Raw genomic sequence first — 26,264 nt, forward strand, 5'->3', positions numbered from 1 at the left:
ATAGTCCTTATAAATAACTGAAATAATTTTATTTATTTATATATTTATTATCCCTTTCCTCAAACCAGAATATAAGCTCCTTGGAGACAGGCATTTTTCATTTTTGTTTTTAACCAAAGTAAATAGTCTTGTCTCATAGAAGTTTTTCAAATATTTTTTGATTAATTGTGATTAATTATAAACTGTTTTCTCAACATGTGCCTCAATTTGTCATTTATTTTGGCATAATTTTGACATATGATTACTTTTCCTCCTTATTTATAAACTTGGTTTTTTTAAGAGATTTCTCTAAATCAAAATTTTATTGCTTTATGGTGAAGAAACCTAGGCGTTCAGTCACACAAATAAGCTCTCAATAATTAGAGAATTTTTTCTAAACTATATGAACAACTGTTTCTCTTTATTTTTAAATTAATGATGGACTCCCTGTGCTAGTTTCTATTTTGAACTTTCGTTTCAAACTTTTATTGTTAACTTTTTTTTTTTTTCTGTGTATTTTGCCTTGCTAACTAGATCATAAGCTACCTGGAGCAGCCCACTGGACACCTATAGTGTTGAGTGGAGTGATTGAGCAGTGTTGAGCTACTTAATAAACTCTGCTTAGTTGTTTTTATTGCAACTTAAGTCAAGAAACGAAGAGAAGAAAGCTAAATCAACAAAATGTTGTTAATAATGATCATAATGTTTATGTAACAAACTTGTTGGAAGAAGGATTTGATCATTTTCTAAAATATGGTTTATGTGTTTTATTGCAGAACTTCCTAAATAAGCTCTCTTCATTATTTGAAAGTTATTTATCCTGTTTTCATGGTTATAAAGGCATGGTCTTTGTAGCTGGTTGACCTATATAATTCAAAGTCTTCCAGGGTACTTAAAAGAAAAGCAACTTGGTATAGAAAGACCCTAGAATTACACTTCTATTAGTAAATCTTTTGCTTTTTTTAAGAAAGAAAAGTACACAGTCAATGTTCTAGCATCCTAGTTGGGTTGAGATCTTAGTGGAGTTAAATGCATAAATAGGTAAACAATACTCTTTCAGGAAAATCTGATAGAAAATTACTCTTTTGCTATAATTGAAAGAGATGTTCTTACCTTACAGCATTTGTGATATGCTGAATTTATTTGCAGTGTTTATAATATCTCTCATATATTTTGTAGAAGTAAGTTTTAGTATGTTTATCAAATTAAAAATTGCCTCTGAGATTGTTCATTCTGTTTTCTAAACTTTATCACTGATGATAGATACAAGGCACTTCTATCATTTATTTTAAAGACTGTTTATTAACTTGTCTTTAGGCTAGCTCAGATTGCATATTGCTAAGAAATTAAGTGCTTTGGACAATCAGCAATTTGCATAATTATTGTTTTGGAGATAATTCTGTAGGGAATAGTCTGCTTCTATGAATATTTATAAAGTATCTGATTTATAAGCACAGAGACAATGAGTATAAGGTATTGTTATCTAGTTGTCTGAAAGATAATAAAATGTCCACGGAGAATAAATGTAATATCTTTGATATTGTTCAAACGACTTCATCAGTAATCATATAATAGAAAAAAGAAAGAGAGTAATGGGAAATTTTCCATTATTTAGATTATTCTCGCACTTTCAGAACACAGTCCCTGAAATATTCAATATGATAGTTTATGTCTGAGTGTGTCTATTCACGTATGATGACATATAAGTAACAGGTATATGTAATGGACATCATAATGTGAATGATGAGAATTAATCTAGGTTAAGGTTGGTAAATTTACTGCCTGTGGGTTGAATCTGACCCACTGCCTATTTTTGTGAGTAAGGTTTTATTGGAACACAATGCTCATTCATTTGTGTAATATCTGTGACTACTTTCATGCTATAACAGAGTTGAGCATGGCCTGCAAAGCCATGCCCTTTAGAGAAAAATTTGTGTCCCGTGATCTAGACATCATCATACAAATTAAGCTGATCCTCATACTCCACAGAGCCTACGTTGCTGCATTTTAAAGTATTTTTCTCTAGATGCTTTTCTTCCTAACATAATGTGACTGCTGAAGAGCATCTACAGTTATCAGCTTAAACATGATCCAAGGAATTTTTTTGATCGTTATCTTCCACCTATATTTATAATCATAAGCATTCAAAGTAGAGGTATATAAAACACATTAATACAAAACCAAGGTATTATGTCATAAAACAATCTATATTCTACCAGTGCTTTTTGAATATCCAGGGCTTACTTAATTAATATCTTGGTAATTGAAAACAAAAGTTTAGCAAACTCTTTATTGTATATACTGTGACCCTTCAAAGCTAATCCTTCTATCACAGGAGAGTAGTTTCCAGTATTCTCCTTCCTCACTTAACTACTGAGGACAAATGAGGAAAACCAATTCCAGTGTAATATAAAAGTACTTTACACCTTGATTTTAAGGCTTCTAATTTCAATAAAAATAAAGTATTGGATCAAATGACTTCCAAGTTTTCTTTTCAATTTTAAAATTTTATGATTTTTTTTTTTTGTGGTACGTGGGCCTCTCACTGTTGTGGCCTCTCCCGTTGCGGAGCACAGGCTCCGTATGCACAGGCTTAGCGGCCATGGCTCATGGGCCCAGCCGCTCCGCGGCATGTGGGATCTTCCTGGACCAGTGTACGAACCCATGTACCCTGCATCTGCAGGCGGACTCTCAACCACTGTGCCACCAGGGAAGCTCCAAAATTTTATGATTTTTTACAAAAAACTAGTATAAGCATTTATCAAACAAAAACAAATATGTCCTCTTAAAGAATCAGTTTAGTTCATCATTAATAATTAAAATAGTTCTTTTTCATAAGCTCATTCTCTGTAGTTATAAGTCATAAGGAAGGAACTGCAAAAGAATAGCCGAATAAGTGGAAAGGTATACCATCTTCATAGATTGGAACTCAATATTGTTAAGGTGTCATTTCTTCACAAATTCTATAGATTCAGTGAAATTCCCCCCCCCCACAAAAAATCCCAATAGATTCTTTTTTGTAGAAATTGGCAGATTGATTCTAAAATTCATATGGGGACCGAGAAAGACAAATATCATATGATATCGCTTATATGTGGAATCTAAAAAAATGATACAAATGAACTTATATACAAACCAGAAATAGACCCATAGATATAGAAAACAAACTTAATGGTTACCAGAGGGGAAAGGGGGTGGTTAAGTTAGGAGTTCGGGATTAACATATACACATACAAGGACCTACTGTATAGCACAGGGAACTATACTCAATATTTTGTAATAACCTGTAAGGGAAAATAATCTGAAAAAAATATATATGTATAACTGAAACACTTTGATGTATACTGAAACTAACATAATATTGTAAATCAACTGTGCTTCAATTTAAAAAAAAATCGTATGGAAATGCGAAGGACTTAGAATAGTCAAAAAGAATCTTGAAAGAACAATATTGAAGAATGTACATAAACTGCTTGATTTTAAGAGTTACTTTAAAGCTAAAATAATGAAGACAGGTGTGTTATTAGCATAGGGCTAGGCAATTAGATCAACTGAACAGAACGGAACACAAATATAGTAAATTGATTTTGGACAAAAGCACCAAAACAGTTAAATGAAAGAAAGGAAAATCTTCAACAAATGGTTCTACAGCAACTAGAAAATGAACCTCTATCCCTACCTCACACTATAAAAAAAGTTAATGGAAGATGTGTCATAGATGTAAATTTAAGAGCCAAAACATAAAGCTTCTAGGAGAATAACAGAGGAGAATTTCACTGTGTCTTTGACATTTGAGGATTTCTTAGCAACACACGCATATACACACACACGCACACACCCCAACCACAAAAGGAAAAAATATAGATGAATTGGATTGTGTAATAATTACAGTTTTTCTCTCATCAAAAACAAATAAAAAAGAAAATTGTTAAGGAAATAAAAAGCAAGCTATAAACTTGGAGACAATATTTGCAACCTTTATATCTGTCAAGATAATTGTTCCAGAATCCTACAAGTCAATAATAATGACCATCAACTCAATAAAAATTAACAGACTAGAACAAATACTTCAACAAAAAAAGAGAAATGAATGGCCAATAAGCATATGAAAGAGTGCTCAGCATAATTATGGAAATGCAAATTAAAACTACACATTCCATAGCCAGACAAATTGCTAAAATTAAAAATAATGACAATATCAAAGATTGGTGAGAATGTGGAAAACTAAAGCTCTCATATTGTTGGTGAGTGTGTAAAATGGTATAATTATTTGGAAACAGTTCGGCAGTTTCTTATAAAAATTAAAAATAGACCTAAATTGTGATCCAAAAATTTTACTCCTAGATATTTACCCAAGAGAAATACAAGTGCAAAAATAGTTTAGAGTTGCTTTATTCATAATGGACAAAAAGTGAAATAGCTCAACTGTTTATTAATAGAACAATGAATAAATAAATCATGGAATATTCATACATACTACTCAGCAATATAAGGGAGCAAATAACTGAAACAAAACAACTTGGATGAATCTCAAAATTTTATGTTGAATGAAGGAAAGCAGACACAAATAATATATTTGAATTTATATGAAGTTATAACAGGCAAAACTCAAAACAGGAAGCAGTCTAAATATCCATCAACTGGTGAACAGATAAAATGTGGCATATCAATACAATGGAATATGGAATATTATCCAGAAAAAAAAAAGGTGAACATCTGATAAACACTATGACAGGGAAAGCATTACACTAAGTGAAAGATGCTAGACACGAAAGACTACATATTGTATGATTCCATATATATTAAATTTCCAGAAAAGGCAAGTCTGTGATCATGGAATGCAGAGCAATAATTGCATGGACTGGGGAGTGGAGAGTGCAAACCGGCATAAGGGAACTTTTTGAGTTGGTGGAAATGCACAACTGGATCATGGTGATGGTTGTGCCACTCTGTAAATGTACTAAAAAAAGCACTGAATTGTATACTTGTGATGGGTGAACTTTATATAGTTAAATAAAGCTGTTCCAAAAGGAGAAGAAAGAGCAGACAAAGCTAACATATGGTGATAGAAATCAGAATAGTGGTGGTTTCTAAATGAGTGGTGGAGATTGACTGGAAATGAGGAGGGAACTTAATGGGGTTATGGCAATATTCTGTATCTTGATTGGCCTGGTAGTTACACATCGATGGTTATTATTGTCAAAATTCATGGAACTCTACAGTTACGATTTGTGTATTTTTATATTATGTAAGTTATACCTCAAATTAAAAGAAAAAGTCACTACAGATTTGGGATTTGTTGAATTGGAAGAAAGTAGCAGTGAGTTACCCATTAAACTTTGCCTGTTCTGAAGGATAGAGGAAGGAGCCATGGAGAAAGATGCTAATTATGTCGATCTTATCTTATGTGAAGTAACTTCTGCAGCAGAAAATATGCAAGAGCTTATTAAGGAACATCCGTGTTTCTATTTACTTCTTTTTCTTTCCAGAAAGCAATTTTATTCTTCTTTTGCTTGCTTTTAAGGTATGGCTAGAGATTTATCAGGAAATGTTTTATTGTCACCTAAGTTATTATGTCCATTGTTATCTCTGTCATCATTTTTTCACCTATTATTCTTAGAATCAAGCAAATCAGAATTCACCTAAATGTACAGGAGATAAACAGTAAATTGTTGACAATCTGTTATGGTGTTTTATTGCTCTCGTCATCTGTTATAACTCCTCTGATACTTGTTACATATATTTGTCAAGAGCCAGGGTGGAAGAGAACAGAAAATCTCTTTTGGGGAAGCCATTTGAGATTTCTTCAGTCCGATAAGGAATTTAGAATTGTTAGTCACTCATTCTCAGGTCATTTATACTTAACCTTTATTAAATCTTTTCGAATCCTAAACATGGTTTCATGGTAAAAGCCAGAGAAAAGTTTTAAATGTGTGGTGAACTGAAAGTGTTGCAGATTTTATTCTTTTCATTTTTTCTGGCTTATTTTGCATTCCTCATATTCCTAATATTATTTGATTTTTTTCTCCCATTCAAGAAAGATCTTCAGTATTCTAAGTCCACTCTTCCATTTCTGAACTATATTTGATGCTCATACATACTGCCCAGAAATCCCTTTATCTTGTAATGGTCCCCACTCTCACCTCAGGACCTTCTTCCTACCTCCAAACACACTGGTTTCATCCAGATGCTAAAATTCCCATCTGAAGACGTCAGAGTGGGAATTGCTGCTGTGGATGCTCCTCATGTGTGCTCTCAAGGACCCAGTGAACACCACAATGTCTTTGCCATGTGCTCCTCCTAAACCTAGTTTTTATCTTGCTTTTGAATTCCCTGGTCCTCAGACTACTTCACTACTTCTGAGGAAACAACCTCATTTTTTTTTTTTTCTGCAACCTCATTTCCTTCAGAAGCAAGACCCTACTTTGTTTCCACTTCCACTTGACATTTCTTGCCTCCTTTCATCTAGATTTTATAAGGGCAACTGCTAGGAACCATTTTTCTTTTATCCTCTGAGATTTGGGACTCTGCTGAATCCAAGCATCCTTCTCTTTGTCACAATTTTTACCTTAATATCAAGAAAAAAACTTTTAAAACGTGTTTTTTCAAGTGTTTCTACAGAAGTTTCTATTACCTTCAAAAGCCCTAGCAATTATTTCTGTTTATGTAACCATGAATTTGGTTTCTGTGTGTGTGTGTGTGTGTGTTGTAGATCAGCTTACTCAGTTTTTCTGCAGCTACAACACACATCAGATTCCTAGAGCAGGTGTTCTAGGCACAAGACTCAAAATACCTTCTTTGCCTGGAAATATTGCATTTTTCCTTCCTTTCAGTCCAAGAAGATGACACATCCCCTATCTGCCCCCAGAACCCATTTTTACTTTTTCATTCCTTGTTGAATTTCACTTCGGACAAATCTATACTCTGGATTCTTAAAATTAGTGACAATGATTAAGGCTTAGTAATAAAACACTCCCTTCCCACTTTAAAAAAATTATTTTATCGTGGTAAGAATACTTAACATGAGATCTACCCTCCTAACAATTTTTAAATGTACAGTACAATATTGTTGCTTATAGGTGCAGTGTTGTACAGCAGATCTCTAGAGCTTATTCACCTTGCTTACCTGAAACATTATGCCTGTTGATTAGTATCTCCTAATTTCCCTCTCCCCTCAGCCCCTGGCAACCACTGTACCACTCTTCGATTCTATGAATTTGACTATTATAGATATCTCATATGAGTAGAATCATGCAGTATTTGTTTTTCTATGATTGGCTTATTTTGCTTAGCATAGTGTGTTCAAGTTTCATCCATATTGTTGCATATTACAGGATTTCATTCTTTAAGGCTAAATAATATTTCATTGTATGTACATATCATATTTTCTTTTATCCATTCATCTGTCCACGGACATCAAGGTGGTTTCCAGATCTTGGCTATTGTGAATAAAATGAGCTGGAATAGTGAAACCAACCCACCTACTAATCCAAGAGTGAACTGCCTCCTAGAATTTAACCTCTCTGAAGAATTTTTTTTTCTGGCTCCAAAAATGGATTCTTATGTCTTCTAAGACTAGATTTCTGCACACTTCACATGATGTAGGGTTAATTTATGTGTGTAGCTACTATTTTTAGAGCTTGCATTGACTCCAGAACTGAATGTCTATCCACTCCCTTTCAGATTTTTCCTATATATTATATGCTGTATAAGCCTTGCTTCCACCAAGGATTTAGATTTTAAGAGATACATGGCTTTAGAAATTTGATGTTTTGGAGTAACACATCCACAATGGAATTATTGTCATACTAGAGCATTTCCAGTGGAGGAAAAAATTGCTCATGAACCTAGATGCACATATATTCCTACAGCCTCCTATTGTTGCACAGTTTGCCAAGATAAGCACAGAAGACATTTTTCAGACAAATGTCCTGTATACATAATTACCAGTTGATACTTGATCTCAAATTTGTTTAAACTGGTTGGACCATATATAATCCATCAGAGCTACATTTTAACATCTAACAAGCCAAGTGGCTCCATGTGCCTAGGCCTATTTGCTGATCTGATTTATTAGATATCATCAGTTTTGGAAAAAGAAGTATGCAAATGGAATCCAAGAGAATAATGTTCTTCTAGTTGGAGACAGAACTGACTTAAATCATCTCTTCCATATCTTCTTTCTTCTGGAGCCCATCTAGATCCATTATACCTAGTATCTTTCATGGGATTGAAAGATAAAAGAGCAATAAGTGGATGGAGATAAATAGGTTTCAAAGGGGAGATAATAAGATTAGTTTTCAATATTATCATCCTCCTAAAATTTCACTAAGCAGTTGAAAATACAGGCCTGGAACCTGGGAGAAAAAGTAGGACTAGAAAAAGATTGGGAAGTTATCTGCATTAAATATTCAAAGGCATGGGATTAGATGGAAGGACATGTAGATTAGAAATGGTATATATCTGAAATCAGAATGCCTGGGTTTAGTTCTAGATCTATCACATTTTAGCCGAGGGACCTTGGGCAAGTTATCTAACATTTGTGATCCCTAGTTTTCTCATTTCTTAAATGGAGTTTGCCTTAGGTTATCTTTAAGTTCCATTTTAGCTCCAAAATTCTACTATCTTCAGAAATTGTTAAAGGTGAAAGTGCAGAAATAAAATATACAGAGCCTGTAAGTAGTCAGTGGAATTGAGACTTAAGGAGGATTTCGAAGCTGAGAGCAACTTAAGAATGTGCATATTTGAATGAGATTATTTGTTTCTTGATTAACACATGAACTTTTTTCTTTCCCCCTGATGGGTATTAGGACCCAATTTCCATTAAAATTTCCTCTTTGCAAGGTAAAATGCAGTACTCTAAGGAGATTACAATAACTGAGACTAATGATAGCTTAAGCATCAAAAATTAGAATAAAACGAGTGAATTTTAGGGATGATGTTCCTATGATAAAATAGCAACTGATTACAGTCTGAATGTGGTATGAGAGAGAGCAAAGTCAATCGGTTCCCAGACTGCATACCTATAAGATACTGTAATTGAAGATGTGGCGTATGAAGAAATGGAAATTAAGGAGTTTTAATCATCTGGGTGTCTTTATGAAGAGGTCATAACACTTTGCAGACATCAAATTAATCCTTATTATATCTTTAAGAGGCAGGTAAGAGAACAGGTATTATTTTCAGCTAGAAATTGAGGGCCAGCGTTTATGGGGTAGGCACATGGCATATGCAGAGGTAGTCGGGTGTCATGTCTAAAAGCGTGTGCTCTGCCATCGCAGCCCCACCACACCACCCACCTGGTGTGTGTCTTTGGGCAAGTTGCTTATTTGGGCTTCAATATTTTTTATATAAAATGGGATTAATAATGATTATTAGAGTGGTTAGGATTAAATAATACGTGTAAAGTGCTTCTAATGGTATCTGCCACGCAGTAAATCTAAATCAATATAAATTACCACTACCACCATTACCTTTACTACTACTGCTACTGTAATGACAGTCAACACCATACAGTGTTGATTTGTGTGAGGTTTGTGTACATGTAGAAGGGAATTAATGTTCCTTTATTCTTATTTTAGGGTTCCCATTGTGTAAATGTGGTCTGGGGTGGGGGACAGAGGACTATGACAGAACCTGTAGCAGTTCACACTGGTCTCCATTACATTAATAGTAACAATACAACAATGCCTTAACTTTTTTGAGTACAGAGGAAACTTAGTTGACATTTCATTGAAGACAGATGGAAGTAATAACAAGTACTAACATTTTACCCCCATTAATCTTGTGTTTTTAATGGATAGTGGTAGCAGGAATTATGTTGGAGAGACATTGTTTATTTGAAGGGTATTTCTCCTCATAAAAGGGGTCAATGAAAAGCAACAGCTTGGGAGATTCTGCTCTAGACTATACCAGCCAGATAAAAAATTAGTAAGTGATATTGCAGGAAAGATGTATGAGCAAAGTCGGGCCAATAGCCTGCTGCCTAGTCTTTCAGATTCTAGTTCCACCCACACTACTTCAGGATTTATTTCTCCTCTTTCCTTTTAGGCAAACCTACCCTCTGAAAAACTCTTCTTCCTTAGCTCATTAATCCATATCTTTTTGACCCTTATAATACATGATTTAAAATATTCTGTTTGCTTCCGCCACTCAGATCACCCACTGAATCACCTCAGCATACATGTATCATTTGTACTGTTTTAATTTGCAATAATTAAATTATGTATTTCTTTGGAAACCCTATTTTAGTCCATTTATATAGCATGAATAATCAATACTATTGAAAGTTCCTTGATGTCAGAGACTGTATCCTCTGTTTCTGTTGCATCTCCCTAGGGTACCTGTCGTAATGCTCAGAAATATTTATTAAGCACCCAGTAATGCTTAATGAATGTTATTGACTGGCAAGACTTTCATGCAATTGAGATAGCAGCAAGATATCTGAGAGATTTCTTGGAGACAAGCAGAGAAACAGAGGCTAGAGGTGAATAGATTTGAGTTTTATCCATGTAATGAAAGTAGTTTTACTAGACAAAAGTCCTAGTTTTTCTTAAAGCTTTCATGCATGTAAGTGTTCCATGTCTTTAAAGCATTTTCAATGTCTCTTTTGGTATACTATTACAAAATTTGTATGCCTTTCTCTCCAAGAAAAATGACAGTTGAAAGATGAAAGAATACCATAATTTATATAATGGTATTATATTTTCTTTCTAATATTCTTCAATTATGGGAAGCTTTAAGATTGTCCCTCTTAGCTAACTACGCCATGTTCTGTAATTTTAAAAAGTGGATTCATCTTACCGTTTTTATCTTCTTGTGACATATCATCATCAAATTTTCAACAGTGTATGTAAGCAGCATGTAAAAATCTGAAATCATACACTCTTTGAAAATATGAAGTATATTTAAATTATAAATGTAATTTGGTATATATCTCCATTTAATGTGGAAAATATTCTGGGACAAATTTGTATGTAAAAATAAAACAAAAGAACCCTAATTTTTCCCTATTTAGGTTTTCTTGAACTACTGCTAGAAATGCCAGAGGAGGGGAGTGGATTATGTAAGCAATGCAATATATACTGAAGATACATTCTTTTTTTTTTTTTTTTTTTTTTTTGCGGTACACGGGCCTCTCACTGTTGTGGCCTCTCCCGTCGCGGAGCACAGGCTCCGGACGCACAGGCTCAGTGGCCATGGCTCACCGGCCCAGCCGCTCCGTGGCATGGGGGATCCTCCCAGACCGGGGCACGAACCCGTGTCCCCTGCATTGGCAGGCGGACTCTCAACCACTGCACCACCAGGGAAGCCCTGAAGATACATTCTTGCATGGAACCACTACAGTGCATAACTGACTCAGTAATTCTATACCATGAAAAGTAATCAAATGATCTTCACTTCAGACAAATCAAATGGGCCGTATGTCAGGTGTAATAGCATTTATGGTTATATATGGTAACATATATGTATGTGTAATATGTGTGTATCTCTGTGTTTGTTTACATGTTTATAATAGATTCTGATTAAAATATATTGTGGAAATGCAGAAAAACCTTTAAGATAGTAATTTCTTTTTAAAGGATCTTCAAGAGAGGAAACAATAAGGATAGTATCACAAACTGAAATTTACTATTTTTATGAAAATTGTCATTGATATTAATGCTGTCACCCATAGAATATAGTGTGTGAAAGAGGACAAGAGCACTGAATATCAGCAAAACAACAAATTCATGGATATAAGATCATGTCTGACAAAATAAATGTGGTCCTCTCTACTAAGCATATTAGGAATTCAGTTTCAATTAATTATATTTCAGGGGCTAATATGTAGCTAAGGTTAATGGTCCTTGGGTCTCAATCTATTTAGTTATTTTAGTAGTGTGTGCCTTTCACTTCAGGTGCTATTAGTAATATGGGATATTAAGGTAATCAGATAACCATAGTTAAAATAAATGAGGGCTTATTTGCCTCGGAGTGATTGGAGTGACTTCTTTCATTTGTTTTCACCTGGCTGCTCTCAAGTATCATTACTTTCTGTCCTTTGTCCAGGTGAACAAGGCACAAGGTCTAATATCACGAGTAATTTCTGTAGTCCCGGATCATAGCTCATTGTGAAGGAATTGTGTATTAGATTGTTTGTGGAGCCTGAAACAAGCCATTGAAATGCAAGTACCAGATCCTTTCATTGGAATAACTTTATGAACTGCTAGAATAATTTTTGCATCTTTTTAGAAGATATTTTAAGTCCTTCAAATTTTGGGGCAGTACTGCTGTGAACCAAATTCATTGTTGTATTAAAAAAAACAACAAGGTAGCCATAACTTTTGCTTTTATATACTTACGTTGAGATGAGAAAAAAAATTAGTGTCTCTTTCCCCTCATTCATCAGTGTATTATGTGCAATTCTATCAAAGCCATGACCAGGAGTAATGCAAAGCTGTGTGGATAAAAAGCAAATTACAAAAATACTGGTAAAGGTTTGTTTTTATTGATACTATTTTCTAATTTCCAAACGTCTGGAATCTGGCAAATGTATAGTAGTTTCATTAGGCAGGTTGATGTGAGAGGGAAAAAAATTGAGGAAAAACTTAAATATCTGAAGGCCACCCTGATGATATCTGGTGTTTGAGATGAGTATGATTTAGAATTGTTCTGTGTTTTATTCAGAACAAAAGAGAAATGAAGGAAATGCTTTGAAATCCTACCCAGTATGTTGGTATGGGATATCTCTTGAGGGTCACATTAAGACAAACATATACACACACATACACACACTTCCTAAAAGATGTTTGAATTGTGAATGAGTGGCCACATGGCAAAAATAATGCATATCAAACTATAAAGGCTGGATATATCTATATTCAATTTACTATTATAAAACTAACAAAAAATTAAAACATCTGTTGTTCTACCCCAGAAGTTTTCAAAAGTGGTGCCTTAAACTGCAACCCCATAGACTCTGACTTAATTTATCTGAGGTGGGATTCAAGAATAGGTAACTGTTTCTTACTCTCCAGGGGATTCTGGTGTGAATACATGGATGAAAACTACTATTTTGCACCACCAACCCTGAGAGGTAAGCAAAGACTTTGGGGAGGATTGTCCCTCAGTTGAACTCCTGGCTCTGCCAGGCTCTGCCACTGACTATGTGTCCTTGTGCAGGTTACTCTAAGAACACTTTCTCATCATTGACATGGAAAATACAAATCCACTGGATTTCTATGAGAATTACATTTAATATTTATAAAAGCCTTGGCAGGGCTCAAAAATACTTGCTCCCTCCTATCTGTAGTGCATTTCTTAGAGTCTCTCATAACCCCAGGTATAAGGTCACTTTCTGTTATAATATTAAGGTAAAATTAGCATTATCTCCCCCACTATATTATGTAGTAAAAATGTTAAGCATTTTGGAGATGAGGTTAATGCATGTAATTATTTCTGGCTGTTGTTATCTCCTGCTTTTAAAGTTCTCATTCTCTGCCTCACATTTTGCTTCTTGCCTCTGACTCCATTTCTACTTTGCAGTTTACTACAGGACAGGGTCCCTATCCCTTTGCTATTGTCAGTATTGTCAGCTGTAGCTGATTTTACAAAAGGTTTGTTATTTGGCAAACAACTTAAAATTTCATCTCAGCTAGGCTTTTCCTTAAAAATCTCTCAATTATTTCTGGGTCTAAAAAATTTTTATTAGTTGTCTCTTCTACTGGGGGTCTGGCCTCCTTTCATGTTGCTGTGCCCTTTTCATTTCTCAAATGCCATCACACATTTTTCTAGATTCTTTTCGCTTCTAAATCCCCAAATGCCTACGTTGTTTTTAGTTCTGTTTTTGGTTAACTTCTAAGGCATTCATTTATGCCCTGAGTAATATTCTTTTGCCACAAAGTAGCCAAACAAGATATTTTGCTAAATAAAAACTTCTTACTTGGAAGAGGAATTTTGCCAATCATTAGAATAATTTTCCTCCCTATTATATAAGGTTATACAGTTGTAAAATTATAACTGATTATAATTAGCATTATTCTTATATTGCTTTTCATTTTAAAATGTTCTGTAGAATAAGTAGCAAGTTGTTGAGTGTAAGAATATCAAACTGTAGTGGTCATAAGAATAGCCCAGGAGTTTGCTAACCTGTAGGTTCCTGAGCCTTGTGCCTGAGATTTTGATTTAGTAACTTAGCAGTGTAAACTTTAATGGGCATCCCATATGATTCCAGTGCAGGTGTTCTGTGTGTTGCATAGTGAGTAATATAGGCATGATTTGGCTCAGGTATAGCCTAGTTTATTTGGTTCAGCTAGTACCTGTTTATTTGCTGCTATGTATCCATTCTTCTACCTTCTTGCAAAAGATACACTAAATTGGGGGTGAGGGGAATGACCCCATTCTCAGACATGTGGTTTGAGTGAGATTTACTCCAGCTTAGATCTAGAGGTGTTTTCTGTTTGCCTTAAGCCAAATGGCAGATCACACTGCACCGACCATAGTGTTTAGTTCAGCAAAGGGCATGTAAACCAATCAGAATCATCAATTACTAGCTGGAAGAAATGTTTTTGGTGGTTACTGGGAAAGAATCAGCTATTTTCATTTTTCCTTTGATTTTCTTGTGGACATGAAGCTTGGAACTGCTGTGACTATCTTGTCTAAAGAGGTGAGTAAGTTAGAGGAAGCAGATAGAGCTAGAACCTGATGATACCACCAGCCTTCTGCCCAAGGACTAAGCTTACATGAACTGATACATCCCTTTTTGCTTAACCTAGACTTGCAGACCCTCACCTCTAGGTTAAGCAAACAGGAATGTATCAGTTCTTAGAAGAGTAGAATTAGGTAAACTGAAGCAAAGGGATGGGCAGCTAGGAGGCTCCATCTCTTTTTTGGCATGAATGATGCTCATCCTTCTTAGGATAGTTAAATAGTTAAATTTAAATTTAGGCATAGTTAAATCTGTGCCTTTTGAACATTGGGACTCTGTGTCTACTGTGGTTGCAGCAATGGAGGACAAAGGTAGGAAAAATTCAGGATGGTTGGAGCATGTCTGCTACATTTTGGAACCTTCAGTGAGGTCTATAGGATAGAGATAAGCTAAGGCTGAAACTAGCCTTTCTGACAGCAAAGAGGAAGGAAACATGGTTTTTTAAAGGAAAGCTCTTTTGCTTGAGACCTGTATTTCAAGAGGACTGAAAGACTGATCCCCTGGGGCTGGCAAGTGTGAAAAAGCTCAATGAGGGCTTCCCTGGTGGCGCAGTGGTTGAGAGTCCGCCTGCCGATGCAGGGGACACGGGTTCGTGCCCCGGTTCGGGGAGATCCCACATGGCGCCGAGCGGCTGGGCCCGTGAGCCATGGCCGCTGAGCCTGCGCGTCCGGAGCCTGTGCTCCGCAACGGGAAAGGCCGCAACAGTGAGAGGCCCGCGTACCCCAAAAAAAAAAAAAAAAAAAAAAAAAAGCTCAAGGGTCAACCCCATCCAAGGTTAGTACTAATGGAGGCAAAAGAGGTAGCATTGCAGCAGAAGGTAAGATTGGAGCCCCAGAAAAGCCTAAGTGGCTCCATCTGGACAAATGAGAACGTCACCACCATTGTGAGGATGCAGCCTGTGGACCGGGAAGATTCATAGAGCTTCCCTGTCTCATCCTAGCATGTCATACACCTCTAAAGCAGAGGACAAGATGGGAGTAGGAAACTGATTGTTAGGGGAATGGGTAAGAGCACTGGAGATGTATTGTGAATAAACTATATTTTCTGTTTCTGGACCTTGTGTTAGTAGATCTCTGGCTATGGTTACTAGCTCATGGGGCTAACCAGTAGCATATAACTTGAAACCTCTATATTTTTAGGCAGTTAATTCTGTTGCCCAAGAAACACCAAGATTGGTCAGCAACAGGTTATGATTGCTTAGTCCTTAAGCCTATTTTTAGGTTGTCAGCATGTACCAAGAGAAAGTGGGCTGCTAAAGAGGACTAGCCCACAGAAGGGGCAAACACTCCTCCTCTAGATTGGATGGAGACTGCAGCTACTTTGCTGCCCATAACAAGAGCAGCCTGAGATGAGGTCAACCCTTAGATGGAGGAAAAACAAGAAATGAGTATGCCCCTTAAGCCTCAAATCAGGGAGTGCCTGAGGCTAGCCCTTCTTTGGACTTTGTAGATAAAGGAGGCAACAAATTCTCATTATGTTTTGAGTTTTGTTTTTCCATTTGCAGCATAAATGATCATCTGATATACCTGGACATGCCCCTTATGTATTAGAGTTCTCCAGAGAAATAGAACCAATATATGATTTATTATAAGGTATTGGCATACAGGATTATAGAGGTTGAGAATTCCCATGATCTGTTGTCTGCAACTGGAGACTCAAGAAAGCTTGTGGTAGTTAAAAGGTCTGAGAACCAGGAGTGCTGAGGGTAGGAGAAGATTGATGACTCAGATTAGAGGGGGACAACTCCAACCTTCCTCCACCTTTTAGTTCTATTCAGGCCATCAATGGATCGGATGAGGTCTGTCCACGTCAGGGAGGGCCATCTACTTTACTCAGTCTACCAATTCAAATGCTAATCTCTTTCAGAAACACCCTCACAGACACACGCAGAAATAATATTTAATTGGATATCTGGGCATCCCTTGGCTCTGTCAAGTTGATACAGAAATTAACCATTACACCTTACAAATAACTTTGTAGTGTTAATTAACTTTTTAGGAGCCTGAGTTTCTTCTACCCTATAATGAGAACAATATCTATTGTGAGCCTCAGGAATAATGTATATAAAGCATAGTGCATGGTATATAATGAGTGCCTAATTAATGTTACTTTTATGGTCTATATCAGTGTTTTCCCCCGTCATGTATTATTTAGTCATCAACCTTATTGGGTATTTTGATCACTTTTCTTCACCCCATTGCTGAGAGAGGGATTCCTATCCTAGGATTATGGGGATAGCCAAAAGCATGACACCTGACACTGGACAGATGAGATTGATAGCAATTCATCAGTCCTGGGGGAGGAGGACACTGCATGCTTACCAGGGCCACATGGGGTTGCACTTGGGAATAGAATGAACAAGCAGGGACTGTGGGAAGCTGACTTTATAGTATTAAGAGCATAAGATGCCCCCTGGTTTTTGCAGGAGGGTGTGATTGGATTGTTTGAATAATTTCATGGACTGGCAGGGAATTGAAGACCACTCCTCAGGCATAAATAAGCAGGCAACGTGCCTGGGCATGATAAAAATTTCATGATAAAAAGGAATGTTTGGCTAGGGGATAAAAAGGAATGTTTGGCTAGGGGACCGTATCTGTCTGAGCAGAATGGGAAGGAGAACTTGTAGGAACTGAGGCCCTCTCAGTTTTCCTGAGATGTCAGGGCAACACAAAAATAGTAATTTTAGGCCTTATGCCGCATGGGGGTAGAGGAAAAAGCACTTGGATTTAGTTAGAATTTCTGGTTGCCATGTGGCCTATAAAATGAGAATATGCCAGTTCTGTCTCTCTTGAGGATCTTTGTGAAGATTATCAGTCATATTTGTGTCTAAGAATACATCAGATGCTCTTTCTTTTGATTGAGTAGTATTAGAAACAGAATCTTTCGCCCAAGACACCATGGACAAGTTTATTCAGGAATTGGAGAGTAGGATAATGGTTCTCAAGGTTGAAAGTAGTTAACAATAACTGTTGGTGCTTGTAAAACACATACACATGAAACACACTTTACTAATCCACATCCTCAGAGAAGTTTCAAAGTTTTGGTGGTTTAAGGCAGCATATTGATTTAGAAATGTACATTTAACAAGATCTCAGATTATTCTGATGCAGTAGTCCTTCAACCAAACAGTGTCAACATTGGTTTAGTGCCAAGGTTCTCAAACTTGACTGTGCATCAGAATGCATTGAGGGGTTGCTAAAACACACATCGCTGGGCCCTATCCTCAAAGTCTCTGACTCAGTAGGTCTGGGTGGGACCCCCGAATTTGCATTTCTAACAAGTTTCTAGGTGATGCTGCAAGACCACACTTTGAGAACCATTGGTTTAGTGTAGTAATTCTCAGTTGTGTATGATTTTTCCCCCAGGGGACATTTGCCAATGTCTGCAGACACTTCTGGTTGTCACAACTGAAGGGTGCTACTGATATCTCATGTTAAAGGCCAATGATGCTGCTGAACATCCTACAATGCACAGGACTTCATTCCTTCCCTACAACAAAGAATTATCTGACTCTAAATGTCAATAGTGCTAAAGTTGAGAACCACCAATGCAGTGGCATTTTCTGGGGCGGATTGGTGAGATAGTCTCCTCATGGCAGCAGGTGCACATAGTTCATGTACATAGACACTGTAGGGAGTTGGCCTGAAAAGAGCAGCTAAGTAGAATTTACCAAAGACATTTTATAAAAGAAATAACTTCACACTCTTAATGAGCCACTCATTTACTATCTTGCTGTCTACCCTGCAGAGCTGATCTGAATCGAGTGATCCTTTCGAAATCAATGAAAACTATACTCTGGATGAGAGAAGGGATGAAAAGAAACAGCTGTGTTAATTCTGATTTAAGCAAGGTTTCTCATTCCCTTTGATTAAATTGCAGGTGAAAGGAAGTAGATGAAATGATGCAATTGAGTGGGCACCAAAAATTGATACAAATGAATGACTCTGAAGGAAAAAACAGGTAATGATAGGTGAAACTTATGTGGATTAGCTAGTTAAAAAAATCCTCTTTGTAGGGCTGCACGCAGATATTTAGATGCTCTTATTCAGCAATCTGACACTTGTTACCTAAGGTGTAAACTGAAATAAGCAGTTTTCTTACCTTTTGCTGTATTTACAGCAATCAATAATTGTAATAACTCCAAGGCTGGCAAAATATTGTTAAAGGGTAGAAATCTGATAGGTGAGATTTTTCTTAGAGCTTGGAGAAAATTTTGAGTTACTTTAAGTTATCGATGGTAGCAAAGAAAAGTAAATGCATTTTTTTAAACAAGGCTGTGCAAAACAGACCACATTTTACTGAGGCTTCTTTAAAGCACTGATGATGGAGCTGAGTACAAGCTAAGTAACATACTCATGAAATCTGGCATATACTCAGCATCTAACAGAAAGCAGGCATTGAACAGTCTAAAATTTAATGTTGGACTGACCACACACAAACATTTCAGTAAAGACCTCCTTACATCTTCTAAAAAGCAGAATTAGCAAATATACATTGATCTTCATTCCCCTATTCTCATCACTCATGAATAAGGATAGGGGGATGGATTTCTTGCAGAGGAAGAAAGATAACTAGAAGGACCAATTCCCAGCTAGGAACTCTACTTTGTTCCTCATTTTATCTTTTACTTTTCCTGTGCTCACCAATGCTGATCCCAGTTACACATCTTTAATAGATAACCAACAATATCTTTTGAAATTTTAGGTATGATGAATATTCTATGTACGTAAACATATTATCATCACCACCATCATTAATGTGTTTATAGTTTTATATTCTCTCAATTTCTGTAGGTTTTAGTTTCTACATCTGTAAAATGTTTTTAAAATATTTTTTCTCCTTGGAATGCTTTTATCAAATACATGTGTTAAATTCTAATATGTAAATAAAATCTGATTGGCTGCTCTGATTGAATCCTCCTAGTTAGAACCAGAAATTGGAAGCCAAGACCTCATCCACTGGTTCTCATGGTGGTTCCTGGAGAATCTTGAAGCTTTAAGATTACACAAAGCACAGTTTAATAATCAAGGGTCTAAAATTTTAGATACCCTCTAAAATCTCCTCAAGCTTGCCAAATATAGGCACTTATTACCTCCAGAAAGGATTTAAGTGAATTTATGAACAAGACCTTATTTATATTTAAAATTCAGGTAAGAATATCTGGAAATTTGACCCAGAGCTTCCTTGTAACACACACACACACACACACACACACACACACACACACACACACACACACACACACACACATACACACACACACACAGAAGAAGGCAATAGGTTACCTGGCTTGTCTAATAAATGTCTAAAAATAATTTATTAATTGGATCCTTTTAGTAAGGCTATTTAGCAATGTAACGGGTATCTTCAATTGTGATTTGGTAAAATATGGAGTTCTCCTAGACATATAGAATTTTCTTTTATTATCAGACAAAGCTGAGTACGTATAACTGAATCTTGAATTTTAGAAGCACAGAAAGCATTTGTGAGAGGATTAAGGTACATCTAAAAATGTTGATTTCTTTTTTAAAATTTCATTTGTTTATTTATTTATTTTGGCCATGCCTTGAGGCACGTGGGATCTTAGTTCCTCTCACAGGGGTTGAACATGCACCCTCTGCAATGGAAGCACAGAATCTTAACCACTGGACCGCCAGGGAAGTCCCTAAAAATGTTGATTTCTCGTGACCTAGCTTGACCTGTAGGAGTTATGATTCACATGTTCCTTAAACTGAAGTAATTTACAAATGTTAATCATCTCAATCTTCAGTCATAGGCAAGATTGAGTTCTCTACAAAGTGAATGAAGTACAGATGCTCTGTATTGTGGTTTAAATGCAGATACTGTGTTTTATCTACACAGTATTCTGGAGAAAGGGTTGGCATGCCATTTTGAAATTAAGGGAACATGACCTGCTGAATGGAGGGTGGGCACCTTGCACAGTGGTATACAAAAAGGATTCCAGCAATTGGGGACCATGTTTTCTCTCAAAAAAAAAGCAAACAGACCCTGTTTTTAGTATGTATAAATGCCTAGACAATTACTCAGTTGAGACCTTAAAAGCAGCTTCTAGAGATCAACGTAGAGATAGTTGTGTCCTGGAAAATTTTAAGTATTGGTTGTCAGTCTATTTTGACCTTAACTAAATTTAAGAATCACTTCACATAACATCTGGTGTTGAATGTCAATGTCTTTATATGTCTTTCTGGGTATGTTTATATGCAAAATGCCTGAGGGAATTGACTTTGGGGCAAATAATTTAATGGGTCTTTTTTCTTTTTACATAGTGATACTTGTTTGTTATAGAAAACTTAGAACTTAAATAGGTAGGGAAAAAAAGAAGCTAAAACTTATCTTCAGTGCCACTGTCCAATGAAAATAACATTGATATTTGGTTTTAATCTTTCTTTCCATTCTTTTGTTTTCTATACAGATGTTTTTGCTTACTAATAAAAAAGAGATTGGTATAAATACCATTATCTAACTTTTTTTAAGAGCATGATATTAGGCATATATCTTTCCATGTTATTAAATATTTACCTATAACATTGTTTTTAATGCTGTCTGTAAGATTCCTTTGTATGGATATGCTATAATTTATTTAAGTTTCTATTATTGAGCATTTAGGGTTTTTTTCCAAATTTTTACTATAAATGACATTCTAGTGAAAACTATTTTAATTAAATCATTGCACACATTTAGGATAGATTTTTTTTATAGTTATAAAACAATACTTTCCTCTCATTTTTAGAATAACATTATTTTTACTCTGACTATAAAAATAAAATTACACTCTTGTAGAAAATTATAGGAAACCATAAGAAGGAAGTAAAAAACATAATTTTTAATTTTTTAAATTTATTTTTATATATTTTTTTATACAGCAGGTCCTTATTAGTTATCCATTTTATACATATTAGTGTATACATGTCAATCCCAATCTCCCAAATCATCACAGCCCCCCACCCTGCCCCCGCCACTTTCCCCCCTTGATGTCCATATGTTAGTCCTCTACATCTGTGTCTCAATTTCTGCCCTGCAAACCGGTTCATCTGTACTATTTTTCTAGGTTCCACATATATGCATTAATATACGATATTTGTTTTTCTCTTTCTGACTTACTTCACTCTGTATGACAGTCTCTGGATCAATCCACATCTCTACAAATGACCCAATTTCATTCCATTTTATGGTTGAGTAATATTCCATTGTATATATGTACCCCATCTTCTTTATCCATTCATCTGTCGATGGGCATTTAGGTTGCTTCCATGTCCTGGCTATTGTAAATAATGCTGCAGTGAACAATGGGGTGCATGTGTCTTTTTGAGTTATGGTTTTCTCTGGGTATATGCCCAGTAGTGGGATTGCTGGGTTGTATGGTAGTTCTATTTTTAGTTTTTTAAGGAACCTCCATACTGTACTCCATAGTGGCTGTATCAATTTACATTCCCACCAACAGTGCAAGAGTGTTCCCTTTTTTCCACACCATCTCCAGCATTTGTTATTGGTAGATTTTCTGATGATGTCCATTCTAACTGGTGTGAGGTGATACCTCATTGTACTTTTGATTTACATTTTTCTAATAATTAGTGATGTTGAGCAGCTTTTCATGGGCATCTTGACCATCTGTATGTCTTCTTTGGAGAAATGTCTATTTAGGTCTTCTGCCCATTTTTGGATTGGGTTGTTTATTTTTTTAATATTGAGCTGCATGAGCTGTTTATATATTTTCGAGATTAATCCTTTGTCAGTTGATTCGTTTGCAAATATTTTCTCCCATTCTGAGGGTTGTCTTTTCGTCTTGTTTATGGTCTCCTTTGCTGCACAAAAGTTTTTAAGTTTCATTAGGTCCCATTTTTTTATTTTTGTTTTTATTTCCATTACTCTAGGAGGTGGATCAGAAAAGATCTTGCCGTGATTTATGTCAAAGACTGTTCTTCCTATGTTTTCCTCTAAGAGTTTTATAGTGTCTGGTCTTACATTTAGGTCTCTAATCCATTTTGAGTTTATTTTTGTGTATGGTATTAGGGAGTGTTCTAATTTCATTCTTTTACATGTAGCTGTCCAGTTTTCCCAGCACCACTTATTGAAGAGACTGTCTTTTCTTCATTGTATATTCTTGCCTCCTTTGTCATAGATTAGTTGACCATAGGTGTGTGGGTTTATCTCTGGGCTTTCTATCCTGTTCTATTGATCTATATTTCTGTTTTTATGCCAGTACCATATTGTCTTGATTAGTGTAGTTTTGTAGTGTAGTCTGAAGTCAGGGAGTCTGATTCCTGCAGCTCTTGTTTTTTCCCCTCAAGATTGCTTTGGCTATTCGGGGTCTTTTGTGTCTCCATACAAATTTTAAGATTTTTTGTTCTAGTTCTGTAAAAAATGCCATTGGTATTTTGATGGGGATTGCATTGAATCTGTAGATTGCTTTGTGTAGTATAGTCATTTTCACAATATTGATTCTTCCAATCCAAGAACATGGTATATCTCTCCATCTGTTGGTATCACCTTTAATTTCTTTCATCAGTGTCTTTTAGTTTTCTGCATACAGCTCTTCTGTCTCCCTAGGTAGGTTTATTCCTAGGTATTTTATTCTCTTTGTTGCCATGGTAAATGGGAGAGTTTCCTTAATTTCGCTTTCAGATTTTTCATCATTAGCGTATAGGAATGCAAGAGATTTCTGTGCATTAATTTTGTATCCTGCAACTCTACCAAATTCATTGATTAGCTCAAGTAGTTTTCTGGTGTCATCTTTAGGATTTTCTATGTATAGTATCATATCATCTGCATAAGTGACAGTTTTATTTCTTTTCCAATTTGTATTCTTTTTATTTCTTTTTCTTCTGATTGCCGTGGCTAGGACTTCCAAAACTCTGTTGAATAATAGTGGTGAGAGTGGACATCCTTTTCTTGTGCCTAATCTTAGAGGAAATGGTTTCAGTTTTTCACCATTGAGAATGATGTTTGCTGGGGGGTTGACATATATGGCCTTTATTATGTTGAGGTAGGTTTCCTCTATGCCCACTGTCTGGAGAGTTTTTTATCATAAATCAGTGTTGAATTTTGTCAAAAGCTTTTTCTGCATCTATTGAGATGATCATATGGTTTTATTTTTAAATTTTTTTTGTGTGTGGTTTTATTAAAACTCAGTAATTTAAACTCAGATTTACCTAGTAGGATATTAACTATGATGTTCTTTATATATATTTTAAATTAATTTCTATTGGAGTCGAGTTGTTTTACAATGTTGTGTTAGTTCTTTATATATTTTTAAAAGAATTTTTCTTCAGTTTTTTCTTGGTTTCCATATTTCTGTTGATTTTTTTTTCTTGTTAGAACATGTATATGTGAAAAATATGCTTTGTTCCATTTGTCTCAGGATGGACAAAAATGTGCTCTTTGTGGTCCCATGTGTTTCAGGAAGCAGGAGGCTACTATGAGCCGACTGGAGTTGGTCCACTTCCTGTTGTCCTGTTCATGGAATGCCCTTTGAAAAGGAGCAGCTAGACCCTGATGAGTTGGAAACCATCACAGTGCACAAAATCCTGGAGACTACACCTTCTTTCAAAGAGCAGTGTACTTGGTAAGTACTGTTTCAAGGCTGATTTTGAAAGAGAATGGTTTGCTTACACTTTTGTAGTCTCTGTAGTAGGTAATAAAATGCTTTAAGTATCACTGTTTTCTATACACCACTCATAATTGATTTGCAGACTCCCAGCGCGTTCTGCTGTAGTGAAAATATCCATGAGGCTTTTTGTACGTTGTTTTTGAAATAACTAATTTTTTTGGCTTCAAGTTTAAATTTGATTTTAAAAATTCTTAAGAATTTAGCCATTCTAAGAGACATTTGTTTTACTTGTAAGGAATTTTGACTCAGAAAAATTCAAATATTTGATATATATATATAGTTATTGTTGAGATATAACTTACATGCTGTAAAACTCAGCCTTTTAAGGTGGACTATGCAGTGGGTTTTAGTATTTACACAGAATTATGCAACTATCACCACTGTCTAATTTCAGAGCCTTATCCTCACCCCTAATATAAACCTGACACCCAACAGCAATCACTCCCCATTTTCCCCTACCCTACCTCCTGGCAACCATGAATCTGTTTTCAGTCTCTATGGATTTGCCTGTTTGGGACATTTTATATAAAGGGATTCATATAATATATGGTCTTCTGTGACTGATTTCTTTTACTTAGCATAATGTTTTCAAGGTTTATCCTTGTTGAAGCATGTGTCAGTACTTCATTCCTTTTTATGGCCAAATAATAGTTCCTCCAGTGGGTATACCACAGTTTGTTTATCCATTCATATTTAGGTTACTGCCACTTTTTTGGGTACTATGAATAATGCTGCTGCTATAAGCAATCATGTAAAAGTTTTAATATAGACATATGTTCTCAGTTGTCTTGGGTATACACTTAAGATTGGAATTGCCTGCTCATGTAGTTATTCTATTTTTAATAGTAATTCCATTTTTACAGAACTGCCAGACTGTTTTCCAAAGCACCTGCACACTTATACATTCCTCTCAGCAATGTATGCAGGTTCCATTTTCTATAAATTCTAGCCAATTCTTGGTGTTGTCTGTCTCTTCGGATCATATAGTTTTTATTCTTCAATTTGTTAATATGATGTATCACATTGATTGATTTGTGTATATTGAAGAATCCTTGCATCACTGGGATAAATCCCACTTGATCATGGTATATGATCCTTTTAATGTGTTGTTAGATTCTGTTTGCTAGTATTTTATTGAGGATTTTTGCATCTATATTCATCAGTGATATTGGTCTGTAGTTTTCTTTTTTTGTAGTATCTTTGTCTGGTTTTGGTATCAGGGTGATGGTAGCCTCATAGAATGAGTTTGGGAGTGTTCCTTCCTCTGCAATTTTTTGAAGACTTTGAGAAGGATGGGTGTTAGCTCTTCTCTAAATGTTTGATAGAATTCACTGGTGAAGCCATCTGGTCCTGGACTTTTGTTTGTTGGAAGATTTTTAATCACAGTTTCAATTTCATTACTTGTGATTGGTCTGTTCGTATTTTCTATTTCTTCCTGGTTCAGTCTTGGAAGGTTATACCTTTCTAAGAATTTGTCCATTTCTTCCAGGTTGTCCATTTTATTGGCATAGAGTTGCTTGTAGTAGTCTCTTAGGATGCTTTGTATTTCTGCATTGTCTGTTGTAACTTCTCCTTTTTCATTTCTATTTTTATTGATTTGAGTCCTCTCCCTCTTTTTCTTGATGAGTCTGGCTAATGCTTTATCAATTTTGTTTATGTTCTCAAAGAAACAGCTTTTAGCTTTATTGATCTTTGCTATTGTTTTCTTTGTTTCTATTTCATTTATTTCTGATCTGATCTTTATGATTTCTTTCCTTCTAACTTTGGTTCTTGTTTGTTCTTCTTTCTCTAGTTCCTTTAGGTGTAAGGTTAGATTGTTTATTTGAGATGTTTGTTGTTTCTTGAGGTAGGATTGTATTGTTATAAAATTCCCTCTTAGAACTGCTTTTGCTGCATCCCATAGGTTTTGGATCATCATGTTTTCATTGTCTTTCATCTCTAGGTATTTTTTGATTTCCTCTTTGATTT

At 35.6% G+C, this 26,264-nt stretch overlaps 1 long non-coding RNA gene across 1 annotated transcript in view; it reads left to right on the plus strand.

Moving 5' to 3' along the window:
• The window catches only part of LOC117314474 (uncharacterized), a 300,856-nt gene that overhangs the window by 49,660 nt on the left and 224,932 nt on the right, over positions 1–26,264 (plus strand). Inside the window, exon 3 of the long non-coding RNA XR_004529218.2 lies at positions 24,089–24,251. This is a non-coding gene — a long non-coding RNA (uncharacterized lncRNA). The remainder of the gene's footprint in view (positions 1–24,088; positions 24,252–26,264) is intronic.

Source organism: Tursiops truncatus, chromosome 12 (genome assembly GCF_011762595.2).
Source record: "Tursiops truncatus isolate mTurTru1 chromosome 12, mTurTru1.mat.Y, whole genome shotgun sequence".
Lineage (NCBI taxonomy): Eukaryota > Metazoa > Chordata > Mammalia > Artiodactyla > Delphinidae > Tursiops > Tursiops truncatus.